This window comes from Anoplophora glabripennis, unplaced genomic scaffold, assembly GCF_000390285.2.
Source record: "Anoplophora glabripennis isolate ALB-LARVAE unplaced genomic scaffold, Agla_2.0 scaffold26, whole genome shotgun sequence".
Taxonomy (NCBI): Eukaryota; Metazoa; Arthropoda; class Insecta; order Coleoptera; family Cerambycidae; genus Anoplophora; species Anoplophora glabripennis.
In genome coordinates, this window is record NW_019416261.1 from 479,172 (window position 1) to 499,282 (window position 20,111).

Genomic DNA, 20,111 nt, shown 5'->3' on the forward strand with positions numbered 1-20,111 from the left:
CTCAAGATATTAGAAAGTTGTATTGATAAATTTATATTATTTATAAAAATTAATACATATTTATTCGAACAGTTATAAATTATTTATTTAGAAACACTAATATTGATTTTACAACTCGAATCGTTACTTATGTCCCAGAGAAGTAAATGCGGAGGTATGTCAAAGTAGAAGGGTTCTCTAAAGCAATTGCTGCATTAGAAGAAGTACTGGTACTGGGATGAATTCTCTCAGCAATTTTATTTTTATTTGTAATAAAATCCTCGATTTAACCCTCAGCAACGGCTGATGATTAGCTCCCGAAGATTTTCAGAAACAATGGCCAGGAAACTGCTTCGGATCTGGCAACTTCAGAAATTCGGCACTATTAGTAGGAATCTTCCCAAAAGTATTTATCCCAACAGGTTCAACAGTACATTTGTCGTTAATTTAGAAAATAGCGGTGGTAACGNCATTAAAAATGATATTTTTAATTCATTGATAAGTTAACTAAAAATTAACTTTAATAATGTTACGTGTCAAAAACACTTTTAAGTCTAGTGTAAAAAAACTTGTAACACTAGTGTTGAAAATAAAATATAAGAGCATAAAAATATAGTAATATGCATTATTCTCAAGATATTAGAAAGTTGTATTGATAAATTTATATTATTTATAAAAATTAATACATATTTATTCGAACAGTTATAAATTATTTATTTAGAAACACTAATATTGATTCTACAACTCGAATCGTTACTTATGTTAATTCCCAGAGAAGTAAATGCGGAGGTATGTCAAGGTAGAAGGGTTATCTAAAGCAATTGCAGCATTAGAAGAGGTACTGGTACTGGGAAGAATTCTCTCAGCAATTTTATTTTTATTTGTAATAAAATCCTCGATTTAACCCTCAGCCACGGCTGATGATTAGCTCCCGAAGATTTTCAGAAACAATGGCCAGGAAACTGCTTCGGATCTGGCAACTTCAGAAATTCGGCACTATTAGTAGGAATCTTCCCAAAAGTATTTATCCCAACAGGTTCAACAGTACATTTGTCGTTAATTTAGAAAACAGCGGTGGTAACGGCGGCTGGCCTTAATGCAGCATATTTATGGTAATAATTCATGTAGATTCAAGAACTACAACGAACATTGGTTTAAGTTTCCAAAATATGAACCAATAAAGAGTTTCCTGATTTTTCTATATCCTCTAATGTTAATATACAAAGCTCTTTACGACGACATGCTTCAAATAAACACAAAATTGGTTCAACTTTTATCCGGAGCTTCATTCAAAAATGTAATAATTTTTTCGGTAGTAAATATTTTTGATTTTTTTGGCCGATATCCTACACTTTTTCCTTTTAAAAGAGCTATTAGCTCGTAATACTTGCTTATATTCACGTTGTTCTTGATTTGCAAACTAGCTTTTATCATAGAAAAATTATATCACACTGTTGACTCCTTCCATAAAAGTATATTTCAGTGAATTGGTCTACTATTTTCTTCGTTTTACACGATACAATAAGTCTTCTATATGTTATATCATATTGTTTCTGTGGCAACAGATTTAAAGTTACCCTATTTGCGTTTTCGGCAACATCTGATGGAATAATAAAATTATTTCCATTTACCGTATTTTCTTCAAAATCCATTTTTTTGCCATAAAATTTTGCGAAAATTTGAGGAATTTTACTATACTGTACTGTACTACGTATTTCTACTACTGGCTTGCAACATTTTCCATTTGAAGATTTACAAAAAAAGCGGCAACTTTCAAAATTTTGTAGGCGGTATGTAACATATCTTATATACGGTGGCATATAAGTATCACTTATAACAAATGATGTCGGTGTTGTCGTTTTATTATCTTGTATTTTAATCAAAAGTTTTAATCCTAAATCATCTATATCATTTATATTTAATTGATACAGTTCGTCACGGCGACATGCACCAACAACATGAAATGTTAAAGCAACCTACAACTTCTTGAAAATTTTCTTTACCAGAAAATCTTCTTTCGCACATTTTCGTTTTAAGTTACTGATTAATTCAAAAATATATTAACAAAAAAAATAATTTGCCATAAAAAATAAGCTATAAAAAAAGAGATACCTAATAAATGCCAGTTGGGGTTAATTGCGTTAAAAATATTTTTAGAGCCATTAACGTAAATCTTTTGTTTATTTATACCGGACCAAAATGGAATTTTTATCGGCAGACACGGTAATATATTCTGGGAATTAATTGAATTCCAATTGCCAATTAGAACTGACTGTTTCTAAATGCAGTTGAACTTTTCTGAAAAAGTGTAGTAGAAATAGATACAGAATAGATCATATATGTTTAAAGTTAAATTAGGTAAAAATTGTGAAGAAATGATTCTGATAATAGATTCTCTTTGAATAGATGTAAACACAGTATTTTTTAAAGACAATTCAAAATAATAGTGTAATTTAAAATAATTTTAATAATAATAAAATATATTAGAAAAAGACACTTAAATAAAAAACTTATTATTTAAAATTGAAGAACCCTTAAATTTTAACAATAAAGCAATAACATGTACAGAACTAATGTATTCCATGAATACTGAAAATATCTGTAGTAATGTGAGTAATTGAAATGTTACGAATAAATATATACTTTAAGTGAAACACTAAACATTTCGTGGAAATATAGAACTATAAAATCCGTTGCGTTCTGTACTTTGCAGTAAATGCAATTTTGTTGTTTAAGAGGAATGCTTTTAGAGAACAGCATTTAATTACTGCAACTTTGCTGGCACCTATTGCCTACAGTCTGCCTCAGCCTTGATTCTCCCCTTAATATATTTTTTACAAGGGAATGTAATTTAATCACCTGAGCACTCAATTTGTCTTCTCACTTCCAATGTGCCGGCGACACAATTACAGTTTCACTTTATTACCTACTTGCACCTCACTCTTTCGGATATATTACATTTTAAAAGTATCACGATTCTGTTTTAATGTTATTGAAGTCGGATATAGTTCAACAAATCTATTATTTATCAAATAAGTCGAAACTAACAGACTATATAAAAAAAGAGAATCACAAACTTTTATGAAATGTGTTTGCTAAAATTCAGTTTGCATTAAAGAGGGCATATTTTTCTCTACACTCCTGCCTTGGCTGGCACTCCTACCTTAAAAAATTTATTGGGTTGGGCAATAAGATGTTCTATTTTTAACTTTACAATTATTATCTATCAATAGGCTGATCAGTGATGTACTCTCCATCATTATTTGTTACCTGCTCTCAACGTTCAATAAGTTTCTCGATGCCTCTTCTTTAGAAATCCTCCGGTTTTGACTCGAAAAACTCATCCAACTAAGTTCTTAATTCATTGTCGTTGTTAAAAGAAACACCAGGTAAGGAGTTTGATAAAGAGCGGAAGAGGTGAAAATCAGAAGAAAGATCAGGAGAGTAAGGCGGGTGGGGTAAAACTTCCCAGTTCATCTCCCAAATGGCCGTTACTCATATTGGCGATCGTCGCGCATTGTCATGTTTCAAAAGAACATCTTTCGCTGATCAGGTCTTTTTTGTTCAATAGCCGCTTGGAGTCCCCGTAGTTGTCGGACATAGAGTTTTGCGTTGATGGTTTGATTGCTTGGTAAAAGTTCGTATTAAAAAATCCCATTCCAATCCCATCAGCCGCATAAGATTGTCGTTCGAGGATGAAATTCTGGTTTTGTTCACGGAGTTGCTTGCTTTTTAGGGCCTAACTATTATTTTCTCTGTTTCAAGGTCACGTACAGATCATTTTTCATCACCAGTGGCAAAACGATGAAGAAAATGGTCCTTATCACCACGCACTCATCGATAACGACAGAGCAAACCAGTGGCAATTGCGGGGCGTTGATTCTTATTGTTTTTGTTGAAAACATGTGGGACCCAACCGTCTTTTCTCTGAACTTTTCCCATCGAATGCAGGTAGATTACTACCATTTTGTGATCACATCCTATCTCCTGAGCCAATTCCCACGTTGATTGCCTTGGATTTTCGTAAAGGAATCGATTCAATTGCTCTTTATCAAATTCAACAGGGCGTCCAGAACGATTTGTGTCCTTAAGGTTGAAATCACCTTTAAAACGCGAAAACCATCGACAGGTCGTTCGTTCATTCATCACATCATCATCATATACCGGACAAATTTCCCGAGCAGCTCGAGTGGCTTGAGCGTTTTCCCCTTCCCGATTAAAAACAAAAAGAAGCAAGTGCCGAAAATCACCAACTTTAACAACTTGACATTCCATTTCAAATGAATCTGATAAAGCAATAAATAAGTCGTCTTTCGAATGGCAAGTGTCAATTTGACAATGTGAATTTTTAAATTTGAAAAAACGGACATTAGGTACTACTTATCGCTAACCGATTCAATAAGAGAGATCAAACTACACTTCATTTGAAACTACATCTACCTATCAGTTTATTGTAAAATTGAAATTAAATGGTTCCTTTCATTTTCTAAAAACAATTGTTAATACGTAACAAAATACTGGGAAAGACAAACCGTGTTCATAAAGATGATATTCAATTTCAAGCTCTCTTAATTTGCTTTATTAAGGAATAATATAAATTTTACTACCATAACAAAGCTGCATTTTTAAACCTATTAATCAATTCTTAGAAAGAAAACATGTGTATTTATAGAATGTTTTTCTAAATATGAACTGTGCAGTCGCTATTTTCTTTTTTAATTTTCCAAATACTTCGTTTGCATAATATATAGAGTGGAACTAGACTTTGATATTTATTAGTTTCTATATTTTAGTACTGTGTATGTTTTGATGCAGTCTTTCATATATTAGTAGTTAATTTTCATTTTGATATAAATGAAATAACTTACTAAAAATTGAACAAGTACTATTGTTTTAGTCTTAGTTTAATAATATCATTAGTAATAATCTAAATATGTCTTTACAAAACTTTACTTGCTGATATAATGCCTAAAAATAAGAAAACAAGTTTTCATAAAGCATGGGACAAAAAATACTTAATTTTCAAGTTTTTTGAATAAGTACTAAAAAATCCGTAAAGTGAATATAAATTTACGTAGGTATTTCACTTTTTGTGAGTTATAAGAAAATATGGTAACTATGAATTATAATCATTCAAAAGCGGGTGTAAAATTTATCTGTTTAAAATTTTTACCCATCGTTGTAGTGTGACATTTTCTGTATAACGAAATAAAAATTTTTTCGACAATAATTAGGTAATAGGACGTCTTTATATTTGTTTACCTTTACGCGTTTTGAATACATGAAAAAAGGTTTTAACTTCTCAATCCGTTTTATGGAAGCTTCTTTTCTTATTTTGAGAATTTCTGTAACCAGTCATTTTAATTTGATAGTTACTATTATTGACTATTTACTTATTAATTTTAACACCTGATTACAAAAAATAAAACATATCAGGTAGTAATTTAGGTTAAAATAGTACTAATAATAATAATATTAAAAATATTACAAAATGGAAACAAAAACAGCGCAGTATAAAGTTGTGATATGATAGCTGTTATAAAACTGTCGACATTATATGTATAATGTGTAATGTTGATGTTACTTCAATCTTGGAATCAAAAACATAAATTATTCTATTGACATGGGAAAATCAGTATGATGGTGTTACAATTTAAATAAAAAGTTCAGTGCAGGAGAGTTTGTTCTAAACAATAAATAATCAAGCTCAAGAACAAATAAAACTAAATTTGCTGATCGACACCCCTTTTGGGATAGTATTTACCATAAACCTTCTTTTCAAATTAATTTAGAGAAGTTACAAATAAGTTTTATTTAAAATATATACAGAGTAAATATAATTTAAGTCAAAATTGTGTATACCATTTTTTAATTATAAAATCTAAGGCCGGTATAATGCGTATTGAAACAAATTTTGTGCTCTACCTAGTGCCACTGTTCTAATAGTACCAAATTTAAAACTAAAAAAAATGCAGTTAAATTGTTGTAGCCAACTAAATTTAGGGTGCATAGAAAAATATAAGAAAAGACATTCAACTGAGATGACAACAAAGATTTGAAAAAATATATAAATGAATTTCATTGTAAATACGTAAATACTGCAACATATACCATATGGGTAATATTTCCAATAATTTTTCCCTGTTGTTCTAGAATAATAAACCAGGAAAATGATTTTTGTTTATAAAACAAATAACACTGCAAAAAGCAGTTCACTTAAAAGCTAAATTTATTCTCAAACTATTCTATAAAGTTTAAAAGAATAATTTTTAAATATAATTAAATTAGTTTCAAAATATTTTTAATAATAATCGTTGCTAAATTCTAGGCAGCTATAGGTGCAATGACTACGATTCCTTTCGTCCCATTAAAATATATACCTAGATTTGTATCTAATGTACCCAGCAAATGTTTTCTTAAATCTCGAGCTTTCTGCTCCGGGGTAAACGGTAAACATGTCTTCAAGCAGTTAAGTCGAAGTTTACTTAGATGCGTCTTTTTATTGATTTCGTTTTGTTGAATCTTCCTTTCGACTCTGTTATTTACTTTTTAGAACGCTTATTTATGCTTACGGTTGTTGGTATAAGTACATAGGTATATTTGTCTGAGTTAAGCCATTTCAGTTCTTTACTGTAATACGCATTTATCAACGAGTTTTATTAATGTTAATAGTAACGTACGCTGTGCAATATGCACCCCGCACACTGAAGCAATGCGATGTTGCCGGTAGGGACAAGTTGCTTAATGCCAGATGATCCTATAGCGAATATTAAATTTGTGAAAATCGTCGAAATCTTCCCATGTATTTATGATATAATCGTACAGATTATAGCAAAAGGGAGATGAAAGAAAAGCCATAGGAAGCAATTGCAAATACATATTAAAGATTCTGGTACGTTCAATATTATTGCCCGTTGTCTATCGCCAGGTCCTTATTGCTTATTGCCTGTTGCTCCAATGTGCGACCCACCTTAGTTGATCCTTTCCGGAAGTAAGTAATGTTAAATTAAAAGAAGGTATTTTCGACGGTTCTCAAATCCGTACCGTGTCCAGAGACGAAACTTATAAAAATGAATGATAATAAAAGATCATCATTGCTAAGTTTCAAGAAAGTCACTCAGAATCAGAAGATTGAGGATTACTAGAATTTAGTTGAGAAATTGTTGGAAAACTTCAAACAGTTGCCTGATAGACTTGAAATTGCATTTACTAGACACTCATCTTGATTACTTTCCAAAGAACCTCGAAGACTATAGCGAAGAACAGGGTGAACAATTATTTCACCATGATATACAGATACAGATGGGACGTCGAACTGAGTAGACGTACTTGAGGTGTGTACGGCTGTCAGTGTTATATTCGCGAAGAAGCCAAGTTAACTCTAAAATAATTAAATCCGTCTGTGTGACTATACATCAGCATAATGTCCTCTGATAGGGGGACAAGAACTACTAAAAGTAAACAAGTAAAAGTGCCTGAAGTTTCTGAATCTCTTAGTGCAGCCATTTCATCAGTACTAAATTCCAAAGAATTTATTGAGAATATCACCTCTATTGTTTTGAAAGCTGTAAGTACCAAGTTGGATGATTTTATAGAATTGCAACGTAATACCATCAAAAAGTTAGTTGATGATAATACAACACTTCATGAAGAAAATAAACTTTTAAATTTCCGTCTGGATTGTACAGAGCAGTACTCGCTCCGAAACAATCTGCGAATTATTGGGCTACCTGAGAAAAATAATGAGTCTATTGAAAAGAATGTGATAGAAACCCTAAATGAGCATCTCAGTATCAATCTGGATTCCAACAGTGTTGAAAAATGCTACAGAATTGGTCGCCGAGGAACCACAAATAATAAAAAGCCTAGACCAGTGTATCTAAAATTTTACAATTACCAGCAAAAGAAATTAGTATTTCAAAACAAATCCAAATTAAGGTCAACTGGAATTGCCATCAAAGAAGATTTGACTGATCGCCGTTTCAAAATTTATAGGTATGCTTGTGAAAAATTCAGTTATCGCAATGTGTGGACTTATGATGGAGTTGTGTATGCCAAGTTGGGGAACAAAATTATTAAATGCAGGGACTTCAGTGATATTGGCGATAGTAATATTCCTGAGAATTGAGGTGTGCCTGTAAAGTCTGCCAAGTCCGATACTGTGGCCTGCCTTTCATATGTTTTTTGATGCCGTACACATTTCTTTAAATGTACATTTTTACCTCTGGTAATTATCTCATTTTTTCTTTATTACAATACTTTTTGTCTTCTTTTTATTGATATTTAGGTTTTAAGTTAATTTGTAAACTATAGATAGATACTGTTATTAAAATTAAATGACGCAGAATTATATAGAATTAGGCCATATAAACGTTCGCTCACTTGTTCCAAAGATTAATGCCTTTAGAAATTTTATAAAGTCTAAAACCTACGATGTTTTTGCCCTCAGCGAAACATGGCTTAATGATGCTGTTGTGGATAATTTATTGAATATTGAAGGCTATTCCATAATTCGGAAGGATAGGCTGTGTAGAGGGGGTGGTGTGGCCTTTTACTTACAAAGCACATACAAATATAAAATTATCAAAACTAGTGACAATATTGAACAGCTTTGGATATCTGTAACTATCAAAAACAATGTTTTTGTATTTGGCGTATGTTATAGACCCCCAAATATGAATGTAAAAGTATTTACAGATGAACTTGAAGTATCATTATCTATTTCCATGCAGTACAGCGAAAACATTTATTGTNCGTGAAATTAACAATACCCCGAGCATCTTAGAAAATGTCTTTAATTCTTTGAGGAACAGGTGTGAAAAGTGCTTGGAACAAGGAGGGGGACACTTTCAGCAGCTGCTTTAATTTATTGTTATAACAAGGAGGAGGACACTTTCCGCAGCTCTTTTGTTTGTTATTGTTATCACGATTATTCTTTAAAATAGAGTTATATAGTCATTAACGTTATTGAATCTTACAGCTGCTATACAGCTTGTTGAGAAATGAGGTTAAGTTGGTCGCTATAAGCTACTCCCTACGTCCAATGTGTCAGAGCCAAATTCGACCACGTTTTTATTTGAACGCTCATTACATATAAACGTGGTCATGCAATCATTTTTAGTCGGTTTCTACAATTATACTTTGTGCTGCTTCCTCCAAAGCGAGATTTTTGGTATTTTCGCAGAAACGTTTCAAATTTGAAATAAGTCTACGGAAATGATGCTCTGGGTTGTAAGCAATGTTACTAATGGTTTCCTCGACCAGGAAGGCCTTCGACTTCAACTGATGACTCTCACGTTCAGAAAATCAAAGAATTGGTGCGTGCAAATCGCCGATTGACTGTCAGAGAAATTGCAGAAGAGGTTAGCATCTCAATTAGGTTATGCCATGAAGTTTTGACTGAAAAATTGAACATGCATCGAGTTGCAGCAAAATTTGTTCCCCATTTGATGACCGAACAACAGAGAACAAGTCGTGTGGACGCTTGTCGGCAACCCCTTGAACAAACCAATGACGATGAAATATTCATTCAAAGGATCATTACGAGAGACGAAAGCTGGGTTTACGGCTAAGAAATTAAGACAAAGGATCAATCATCACAATGGACTGGCAAAGGATCTCCACACCCCAAGAAAGCACGTCAATCTCGATTCAGTGTCAAAATGATGCTCCCTGCTTTTTCGACTTTAATGGAATTGTGCATTCTGAATTCTTTCCTCAAGGTGAAACAGTTAGTCATGTGGCAATTTACAACAGTTATGTGAAAAAAATCCGTAAAAAGAGACCAGAGTTGTGACGAACCATCACATTATTCTTGCACTATAACAATGCGCCTGCACACTCAGCTTTGTTAATTCGTCAATTTTGTACCGAAAATCAGATTACTGTCCTCCCTCATCTTCCTCTCTCGCCAGACCTGGCTGCTTGCGATTTTATCTTATTTCCGAAATTAAAATCAGTGTTCAAAGGTCGCCGTTTTCAGACTATTGCTGACTTCAAAGCAAATTCGTCACAGACTTTAATGTCCATTTCAAATAAAGCTGAAAAAAGGGGGGGAGTAGTTTGAAGCAGAGACAAGGACCAATAATGTATAAAATTAATAAATTAAGTTATTTTCTGAACAAACCTCGTATACTATTATCGTATCTATTATCCATAATACAATAGGAATGAACTCTCTCAAAAGCGATATTATCTGTAATTATTTAGTTGTGGAATTATTTATTACAATTGTAATACATATTTTTCTCGAAGGATTCAATTATATGAAAACACTATCTGTTAAAGCTACAACATAATCAAAATGTGATTTTTAAAAGTTTTTCTATTAAATCGCTCGACAAACCAGCAGGTGAGTCAATCATATTACAGTCAGTTTTCAACGAAACAGACCGGTAACAATGTGAAATTGAAATTTTTGTTTTTGTTTCAGCTCAAAACAAGTTGCGTATTCAAAGCTTCAGTGGCGTTGACTGTAATCAAAATAATAGAAACTTAACTGAAATTTAATTCAACAATTGCTGAATATTCGTTTATCAGGAACTAATAAATGGAATCGAATTTTGAAGCTGAAAATTGTGGATACTACAGGCCTTTCATAAATGATTACAAACCACGTGAACAGCAATTTTGTTTGGAAAAGTAATTTTATTTCCTTCACGTTGGCAATTAAATTTCGGTAAAATTAAAACAATAAGATCAAGATTATATTAAAACATAACATTCAATTTCACCGGCTGTGATTGGTATAATTTTTCACAAAGTTCTGTTCAACCATCGCATTATCTCGAGCATAGACATAACAGTTTGTCATGGTTCATTGTAAACGAATTATTTATATTAGTGATGCCAAGATTTAGGGAATTTTCTTTACCGGTATAAGTCCTGTAATGTTGGTTGCCTAAGCTCAGCGGTCACGTGCCTTGTAAACATTTATGAAGGCTCTGTATTAGTCTTCATATGTAGTTTGATAAAAATTTTAAGAAAATGAATTCAATATACACATACAGTCAGTACAGGTATACAATATCCAATAGTTGTAACTGTAAATACTCAGGGGTTCCTAACATGCACAAACATTTTCCTTTACTTCAAAAAATGTGAATTTTGTCGTTGTTTCGACGATGTGGTACAGTAGTTTGTTACGATTGCTGTAAAATATTTATTTTATAAACTATCGCAACCATATTCAACCTTCGTTCTAACAAGCATAAGAACGTATACGAAATTTTCGTACAGTATAAAAAAGTAAGGATACTCAAATCCAATTTCGCTGACATTCTATGATGTTCGCGTGAGTTAAAATTTCAGGTTGCACGGTCGCAAGCAAAAAAGAAAACTGCTTTAAACTTTAATATGAAGTCAGTCAGCAGTAAACTTTAAATTAATGGACAAAGTGAACAACTCTTAACTTACCCATCTTTTTTTAGAGTACTATTTCGTTAATTAGTAGTACACTCTGTTAAGTTTAGAAGTTTTTGGGCTATTATACAGACGCCTAAAAAACTGTTACGTAGGAAATTGATGCATAATAGGATAGTTTGCATGAAATGTATAAACTCAAATTACATTTAAAATAAAGTCATTAATTTTTTATCGTGCTTTATTGGGATTCTTCAAAATAATATTAAATGGGGAACTATTTACATATTTTCAACAAGTCGAGTAGTAATCGTAGTTAATATCACATAAGTGAGTTATTTGATCTGGTAGCTTAATTGAAACATTGAAATTATTTTAATTTAATTAATTTTATATCGACTTGCATAATTCCTTCTAAGCAATTAGTTCTTTAATTTTTTTACATTTAACTGTTTTCGAGAAAATCACTGCTGACTATTGACAGTACTACCGTTTAGTTCTCTATCGAATGGCATAATCAATTTTGTATATGTAACTTTTCGTCTTTCCAGGACCATCATCAACTTTATTTTATTAAATACGGATCTGGAAATTTTATTACATTTTTCGCAAGCCTTCATGACCCCCAATATTGTACTGCCTCAGCCCGAACTAGATTCAGACGTTTCGTCTCTATAAATTAATCTTCAGTGTATTCGTTCCAAATTTATCTAAATTTTTTGTTTCGTTTTCTATGTTTATTGAATTATCGTATACTCTAAGCGACGTTAGACCCTGTGAAATCCATTTGATAGAGGGCAAATAGTCGCTATGAGAAAGTGTTCTTTTTTAAATAAGTATCACCTATTATAACAGGGCTGAAATGAAACAAAAACGGATTTCCAAAATTTCAGTTTTTTTTTTTCAAATATTTCGAAAACTAATCATATTAGCCTTGATTTTTCAGAGGCATAATGTTGGTCCTCTGATTACGCAACTTTGTCCCCATTTAAGCTAGTTCGTATTTCTTAGCGTTTCCGAGGTCCCTGTTGTGAGAAGCGAATTTGTAACAGTATGTATATAATATACAATATACAGTATGTTATAAATTTGACTGTCATAATTTTGATACGTTATGGCTTGAAAGAATATAAATAAACCATCATGGTATGTCAAGTTAAACTATTTTCGAAAAAGAGATAAAAATTCTGTAATTACATCTGTTTACAATGAGCACAACATAGTGTCACATCAAGCCTACACATTAATTGTGTAGGCTTGATGTCCTCAATATTTTAATTTTTTATGTGTAAAGTGTAAGTATTTGGCGATAATTCCAAGTATTAAATAGTCCAATAAAATGGGCCTTTAAATCGCAATTTAGTCAAGGGCAAGGGGTAAGAGCTAGAAAAAATTCTTATAGAAGTTGTAGAGCATAAAATTCTACATAAAAATGGCCCATTGACTTTTTCTTGTACTATTAAAATTAATAGAGTTAGAGTGGCTAAAAATTAAGGGATGAATTCAGAAATTACAAAAAATCATAAGCAGAAAAATTTTATGATTTTTTTTTCTGTCTACTCTAAAAAATGTAAACTTTCTTTTCAGAGAAATAGATATATTTCATGTATTTTTTAATTTTTAATATAAAGTTATAACAATTTCAATTTTTTAATAGTTAATTTTTATGATTTAACACTAAAACAATGCCATTCGATTGATTATTTAAAATATTGAAAAGTTGCTTTCGAAATTTTGTTTTACGACAAAGATAAAAAGTCACGTTCGCTTTGTGAAATTGTTATAACTTTTTCATTAAAAATTTAAAAATATACATATCTACATATTTCTCTGAAAAGATAGTTTAGATTTTTTAGAGTAGATTTAAAAAAAAATCTAAAAATTAATTCATTTTTCTGCATGTTATAATTTTTTAAATTTCTGAAGTCATCCCTTAACTTCTATCTCCCTAACTCTGTTAATTTTAATAGTACAAAAAAAGTCAATAGACCATTTTTATGCTCTACAACTTTTTTCTAGCTCTTACCCCTTTTGAGTTATCTTGAAAACCCCCTTTATTTTATCTTTTTTCACCCCTGGCCGGGGGTTGAAAAAAAGTTACTGCCACTAATTGTTATTATACTTATACCTCAAACTAACTTATATCAAAAATTCAGGCAAGTTGACCAAAATTGCTATTTAAAGGCCCATTCAATTGGACTAAATAACGTTTCTACATTGGCAGTGACAGTAAACGCCTTAGTAAATGATATGAAAATACTTGTCGTCATCGGATTTTTGTTGCATGGTGTAATTTACTAGATAATAGAAAATCCTAGAAAGAGATGAATAATATGAAAATATAGCTTGTGTTACTATATAGTTGCAACCCGTTAAAAGTTTGAGTCAAATGTGGCAGTTTCAAAATAGTACCTTTGACTCTCCCATGTCATTTAGACACACTTACGCTTACGCTTGTGCTGAAATATCCGACACTGGATATCATCAGAATATTTTCAAAATTACCTAGAGAACATTATGTATGTTCTATTTATTAACAATTTTTTTCATATATTTGCGTAGTGAAAATACTTTGGCTCCGGAGAAAATAGCAAAGAGAAGACCTGTTTGGCCCATACGAAACTGTACGCATTTAAATTGGGTATAAGTGTTCTCGTCCCATTGTTATTCATTGGAAGCACTTTATTTCTTTACAAATACGTGAGGATTAAAAGGGTTTATTGTATGTATGTTCACTCACCGCGGTGTAATAAATGGTGTAATTTTAAATTATATGCAAATTAAAGGATTTTCTTTCTATTTGCCTTCACATTTGCAGATTACATTTTTTATGAACTTGAATTTATTTCCAGCTGTGAACTTCCCTGCGTAACGGACATTTATTTGAAAGTATTAAGGTAGGAATGTAATAACAGCAGATTGCCGTGCTTTAGACCTAAATTCGGAATTATTTTGGGGGCAGTTTTAAAGTATTTTATTGACCAATGTTGTCGAAATTAAAACATTGATTTGACTTCTATTTGTTATGCAAACTGTTCCTCAGAGTTGTTTTTTAGGCAACTACCATTATGCAAATATTCAGAATTAAAATAGTTGTTTTTTAAGAATTTTTCTCTTTTTAAAATATTTTACTTCTTCCAGCGAAGGATATGTATTTGTTTCAAATCGGATTATACAGTATATATGCAAGGCAAAAACTTTTTTTGAAAGAAAACCATGCTTTTTAAAGAATTATACTTGTGTTCAAATATGTCTATATCTACACCGTAAAAAAATTCACTCAAATTCACTCAATTTTACCCAATAATGTATGAGTAATGTATGTATGTATGATTACAACTAAAATTATATGAGTGAAAATATTGCAACAGAAGTGAGTGAACTTTACTCAAATCCGAGTTTCTGCTAACTCTAAAGTGAGTGACTTTTGACTCTGTTCTGAGTACATAAAACCAATTAAGAGTTGACCCTTTCTCTAAATTTAACTATTATTGAGTAATTTTTTACTCAGACGTGGTTTATATTCTCTTTAAATTTTAATTTAAATATCATTTTATTTGTCATAAACTACTAAGCTGCCACAGTGGTTTTTACACAGATCTGTTTTAGTGACAATATTTTAGGTCTCAATTAGCGAAATTGGTTAATTGATCGGACGATTTGACTGCTATAACCTATATTGTACGTTACAGATACGTAAGTAAGTACAGGTAACAATTTAACTATCCGTTGTTTATTAATTATTGTAAATAAACCACTGCATTTAAACATAATTTTCACCCCAAAATAACCGGATTAACTGACATTTGTCCAGCACTACACGTCATACACTCAGCTACAAGATGACTTGATGGGGACGATGGGAATAGACAACGCACAACAAAGACAACGCACAACAACCATAGAATAGGGTGGGGTCACTCAATAATGAGAACATTTACTCCGATACGAGTTTTTCTGTAGAATTTGTTCAACGGGTACCTATATTTGACTGAAAGTACTCGGCCTTAGTCACAAATGAGTAAAATTATCAAAATGCTCAATGTCGATTGAAAATGTACTCAATAATTTCACTCAGTGGATTCACTCCTTACCTTTATTGCTTTCCTCACATCGATTTTTTTTACAGTGTATATGTCTATGTTGCTATAAATGGGCAACACATACCCCTGTATATGTTGGTTATTAAAGCTACATTGTACAGTTAAACAAAAGTATAGTATGTAGTAATGATTAAAACCATAATATTTGGTTTTATCTATCAATGATGAAACAAATTAAGTAGAAGCCTTGATACATTTTGGGAAACTAAATTATAGAGAGATCTGAAATGATAGTACCGTTGGGGAATGCAGCCTTTTATTAAAACCGTCAATACTAATTTCCATTTGCTAAAACTGATTTCCTTTTCGTTGTTAAAATTAGAATTCTAATATTTGACAGCGTTTGGCGTTTTGCATGGCGTTTGGTATTTTAAATTTTTGCTCCTTATGTGTATTTAAAAGCTAACAGGTGCCATATTGAGTATTTACTATGAATTGTATTACTGTCTTTATCAATTAATTCTTTGTTACCGCCGCTATCGCACACCGCTCTGCGGGAACCTTAAAAATCGTACCTTAAAAATGTTTGGAAGCTTAAAAATCATACCTTAAGAATGTTTTAAGTAAGATTCTTTATTAAATATGAGTATAAAAATACTCTGAATTAAATATGTTATTCATAGAATATCTAACTGCTAAAATTATTGTTTTTTGGTTTAAAAATATTTGGACTTCACAAAAATATTTTCACAAATATATTATTATTTGATAAAAGTATTATTCCTTTTACGGACTTGTCTGTGTAACTTTTCAAAGACCTTTAAGTGAAACTTATACATTACTTAAGGAGGCTACTTTACTCCTCAGGTTGATAAGGGTTGACATTGACTTACTGTAAAATGCGAAACAATTTTTTTATTTAAGAAAACGGATCCCGATAAATTATTTTGTTGTGCTTGACTAAAATATTAACTTTATTTCACCATTTCTAGTTCGTATAATGAGAAAATTTCCATGAAATAAAATTGCTGTTTTCTTACGGACAATATTATTTAATAGGTGTTATTTTGATTTCAATTTTTGATGAAATAATAAATGAACGGTTCAATTTTCTTTCCATTTTCATTATCTCGCATTAGTCATGTCTCACGACTTTTCTTGATATATCTTCTCTATAGCAGCCTCTTGAAAGGTAAATTAAAAATATATTATACCTATACATTTTCCTCAGCTACCAATAAAATGATATTTGATAAAAATTGTCCATAGGTACCATGATAGTTTTTATCTAGATAGTGTAGAATAAAAATGATACTCACGATCTATTTCGGGTACCTACATATTCAAACATATTTTGTTATAATTTTTAACTACTTAAAATTATTTTACTGAGATAAATAAATCTTAATTACATAACTATTTCGTTAATTCAAAGTTATGACATACTTGACCAGATATACCAAATAAATGTATTCCTGAATGAAAATAATTATTTCTTTTTGTGTATAGTTTTGACGTGGGGAAAATGTTTATAGTAATTTTTTCTACGCGCGCTATAAGAAAACAATCCTAAAGAATTTGATAGATTAGGAGTTACCAGTCGTCATGCTAGTGACCAAATTGTACATTATTCCAACTCAAAACATAAAAAATTTGCTTTTTTTAAAGGGCGCGTACTACACGTTTCTTTTAATTGAGTTAAATTATTGTACCTAGGCCTGAACTTGTTTCTATAGAAATTCCAATGCCTATTTTTTATTCCTCTAAGACACCTGAACTCATTAAGGCTATACCAGAGAACACTATACCAACGAGAAGCGACAGAATCGGCGGTTCTTTTGATGTTTTGTGGTCACGCTAGAGTCGACCGATTTGACAGAAACACAATCGTTTACACTGAGAGAAGTTACACTTTTGAATAGATGTACACTGAACGAACTGCATCAGTATCAAACATTGTTCATATAATACAAGGATAACTGTGGTAAAATGTAGACAAATTAGGTATAATATATAAAAAAAAAAAAAAAGATGTTTTACAACTAATATTTTTATTAAACAGATATAATATTTTTCTGCAATATTTGAAATAGTTTTTTAAAAATAGGTACCTGACAATGCAATAACTTCTTTGGGACAATCTTCCACAATTTTTGCCTCTAGCTCTTCTTGCCCATTTCTAAGTTGAGGAAACTGTATAGGTATTCCGTTTGGCAATAAGGTTATTCTTACATTCCCTTTACCAATATATTTGGTTTCGAAATGGTGTTCACAAAGCCTATAATTCTTATATACATCCACAATCCTAGGCAATAAATCGAGTCTATTGCAAGTTTCTATCCACACTCGAGCACTGCAAACAAAAATAAAAATTCTCCTAAAGATATTCTCTATACTTATGCAATACCATATTACAAGAAAACATACCACATTATTTTAAAAATCAAAATACTTTTTTCTGATTTACAGTTTATAGGTAGGTACTTAAAATAATAATAATAATAATTACCTTTCTAATCCTTACGTAATCTCAAAAGGGTTGATCCTTCACCAGTTTTGGATGAACAATCGCGAAAAGCACAATAATAACCATGCATTTTATTGATTTCAAGTTGATTCTAATTGTAGATGGAAACGAAATACAATACAAATAAATCCACTATCAATTAACATTATACAACACAACTGTCCACCGCCAAAAAACTATTACTCGTTTCTTCTATTTATATTTGGCGGCTCTGACAGCTACTGACAACTGACAACAACACAACCCAATTCGCGCATGCGCATACGAAAACTGCTAACGCAGAAAGCCTTGCTGTCGCTTCTCGTTGATGTAGTTTTCTCTGCCTATACTAAGCTTTACGTCATTGTAGTTACTGGTACATTGAACAAAATTGACCCAGTTTTAGTATGAACAATATTTTAGTCATTGCAAGTTATTTATTTGTGAATAGTTCTATGTAGTTTTTTCTTTATTTATTTGGGCACCTTTCCGCCTATGAAAAGTTGTGATATCTCTAGCTATGGAAGCAGACAAATAAAGTTAAACTGTCAAAACTAAGCGTCATTTCAAATTCTGATAACGAAACACACAAAAGACACATTTTTTGGCTTCCTCAATCAGACCATGTGCCATCGGTCGGAACAAGTGATAATCGAAAGGGGCAGTGCTTGGTGAATATAGCGGGTGAGGTAGGACTTCCCATTTAAGCGCCTCCAAGTAGGTTTCCCCATTGTTATGCTGCAAAATCACTTTGTCTTGTGGTCTCCTGTGATGGTTTCATTTGGTTTGAGCAGCTCATAATAAATTATACCAGCTGATCCCACCAAATGCAGATCAGAGGCGTGGAACCATGGATACTCGGCTTTGCCAACGATGTTGACGCATGGCCAGGCATACCCTATGATTTTCTACGCATAGGATTATTGTATCGTATCCATTTTTCATCGCCAATCACGATAGAATGCAAAAAACCTTTCCTTTTCTGCGGTTGAAGCAGCTGTTCACACTTACAAATACGCCTTGTGATGTCTCTCGGCTTCAATTCGTACGACAACCAATGTTCTTGTTTTTAAACCATTCACAATGCTTTCAAACGTTTCGAATCAGTTGGGTGATAAACTCCTAATGATGATAGAGTCTGAGTTTCATTGTAGTAATGCCTCCAATCCTTCATCTTCAAACTGTTTCAGTTTTCCAGAGCGTTCTTTATCTTCAACATGAAAATCATTATTTTTGAAGCGTCTAAATCAATATCTGCATGTTGTTTGCGATAGAGCATGATCGCTGTAAGTCTCAACAAGAATTCTGTGTGCTTCAGCTACATATTTTTTTTGAATAAAGCAGTGCAGTACAATTCTCCGCAAATATTCTTTCTTCGGCACGAAATTCGATATTCTATTTAACATTATGAAAAGTAATAAAGTATAATTATCATACACTGAATTTTAAGCTTATTTATAGTACTTCGTTATAGGTGCGTTACCATCTAAAACTACACGCATACAGTTCTGGTAAAGCCATCTGTTGGAAAACACGCGAACTTATTCAACGTCCCTATACATATAACAGTTACAAACCACTGAATATTTTGATGCATCCTAATCTCATTAAACGTCATATCTTTGTTAAATTTGCGCTTATACACGGTGATTCACAACTTTTCCAAAAAAATTTGGGAGTAGATGCGGCATGAGAAATGGAGTCAATATCGTAAAAAAAAGTTTTGTAAAATCCTTATAGTTTCCGAGAAAAAAATTATTGAAGTTGTAGTGCATTCAACCACTACATAGCTGGGCAACTGTAGTCTCTAGCGTCATTCGCAATACACGTGGAGAGCCACGTGTCCTCAGCAACTCCGAATACTGAAATCAGATTTTGCAATCGTCGTTGCCATAATATTTACCTGTTATCGGTGGTATTTATAATAGTTTTTTAGTAATTAGTGCCAAAAATGGTTTGCGTGTATAGCAACTCGGAGTTGATGCACTGTAAGAAATGGGCTTATTAAACTGTTTATCTAGAATAATGTGTATAGCGCATATTAAAACTTTTATAACCAATATACAACTTTTATTAAAAAAAAGCAATCATCTCCATACTCATTATTCAATCAGTTTAACTGGAAGGTGCTTAATACACCTTATGCATCTATGAAATAAAGGTTATAATGAATTACTTATACATTATTAGGTGTTATAGACTTTATGTTCCAATTGTATAGT

At 31.8% G+C, this 20,111-nt stretch overlaps 1 protein-coding gene across 1 annotated transcript in view; it reads left to right on the forward strand.

The window, feature by feature from the left end:
* The window catches only part of LOC108905962 (complexin), a 1,206,537-nt gene that overhangs the window by 251,513 nt on the left and 934,913 nt on the right, over positions 1 to 20,111 (forward strand). The gene's annotated exons all lie outside the window — the stretch shown is intronic.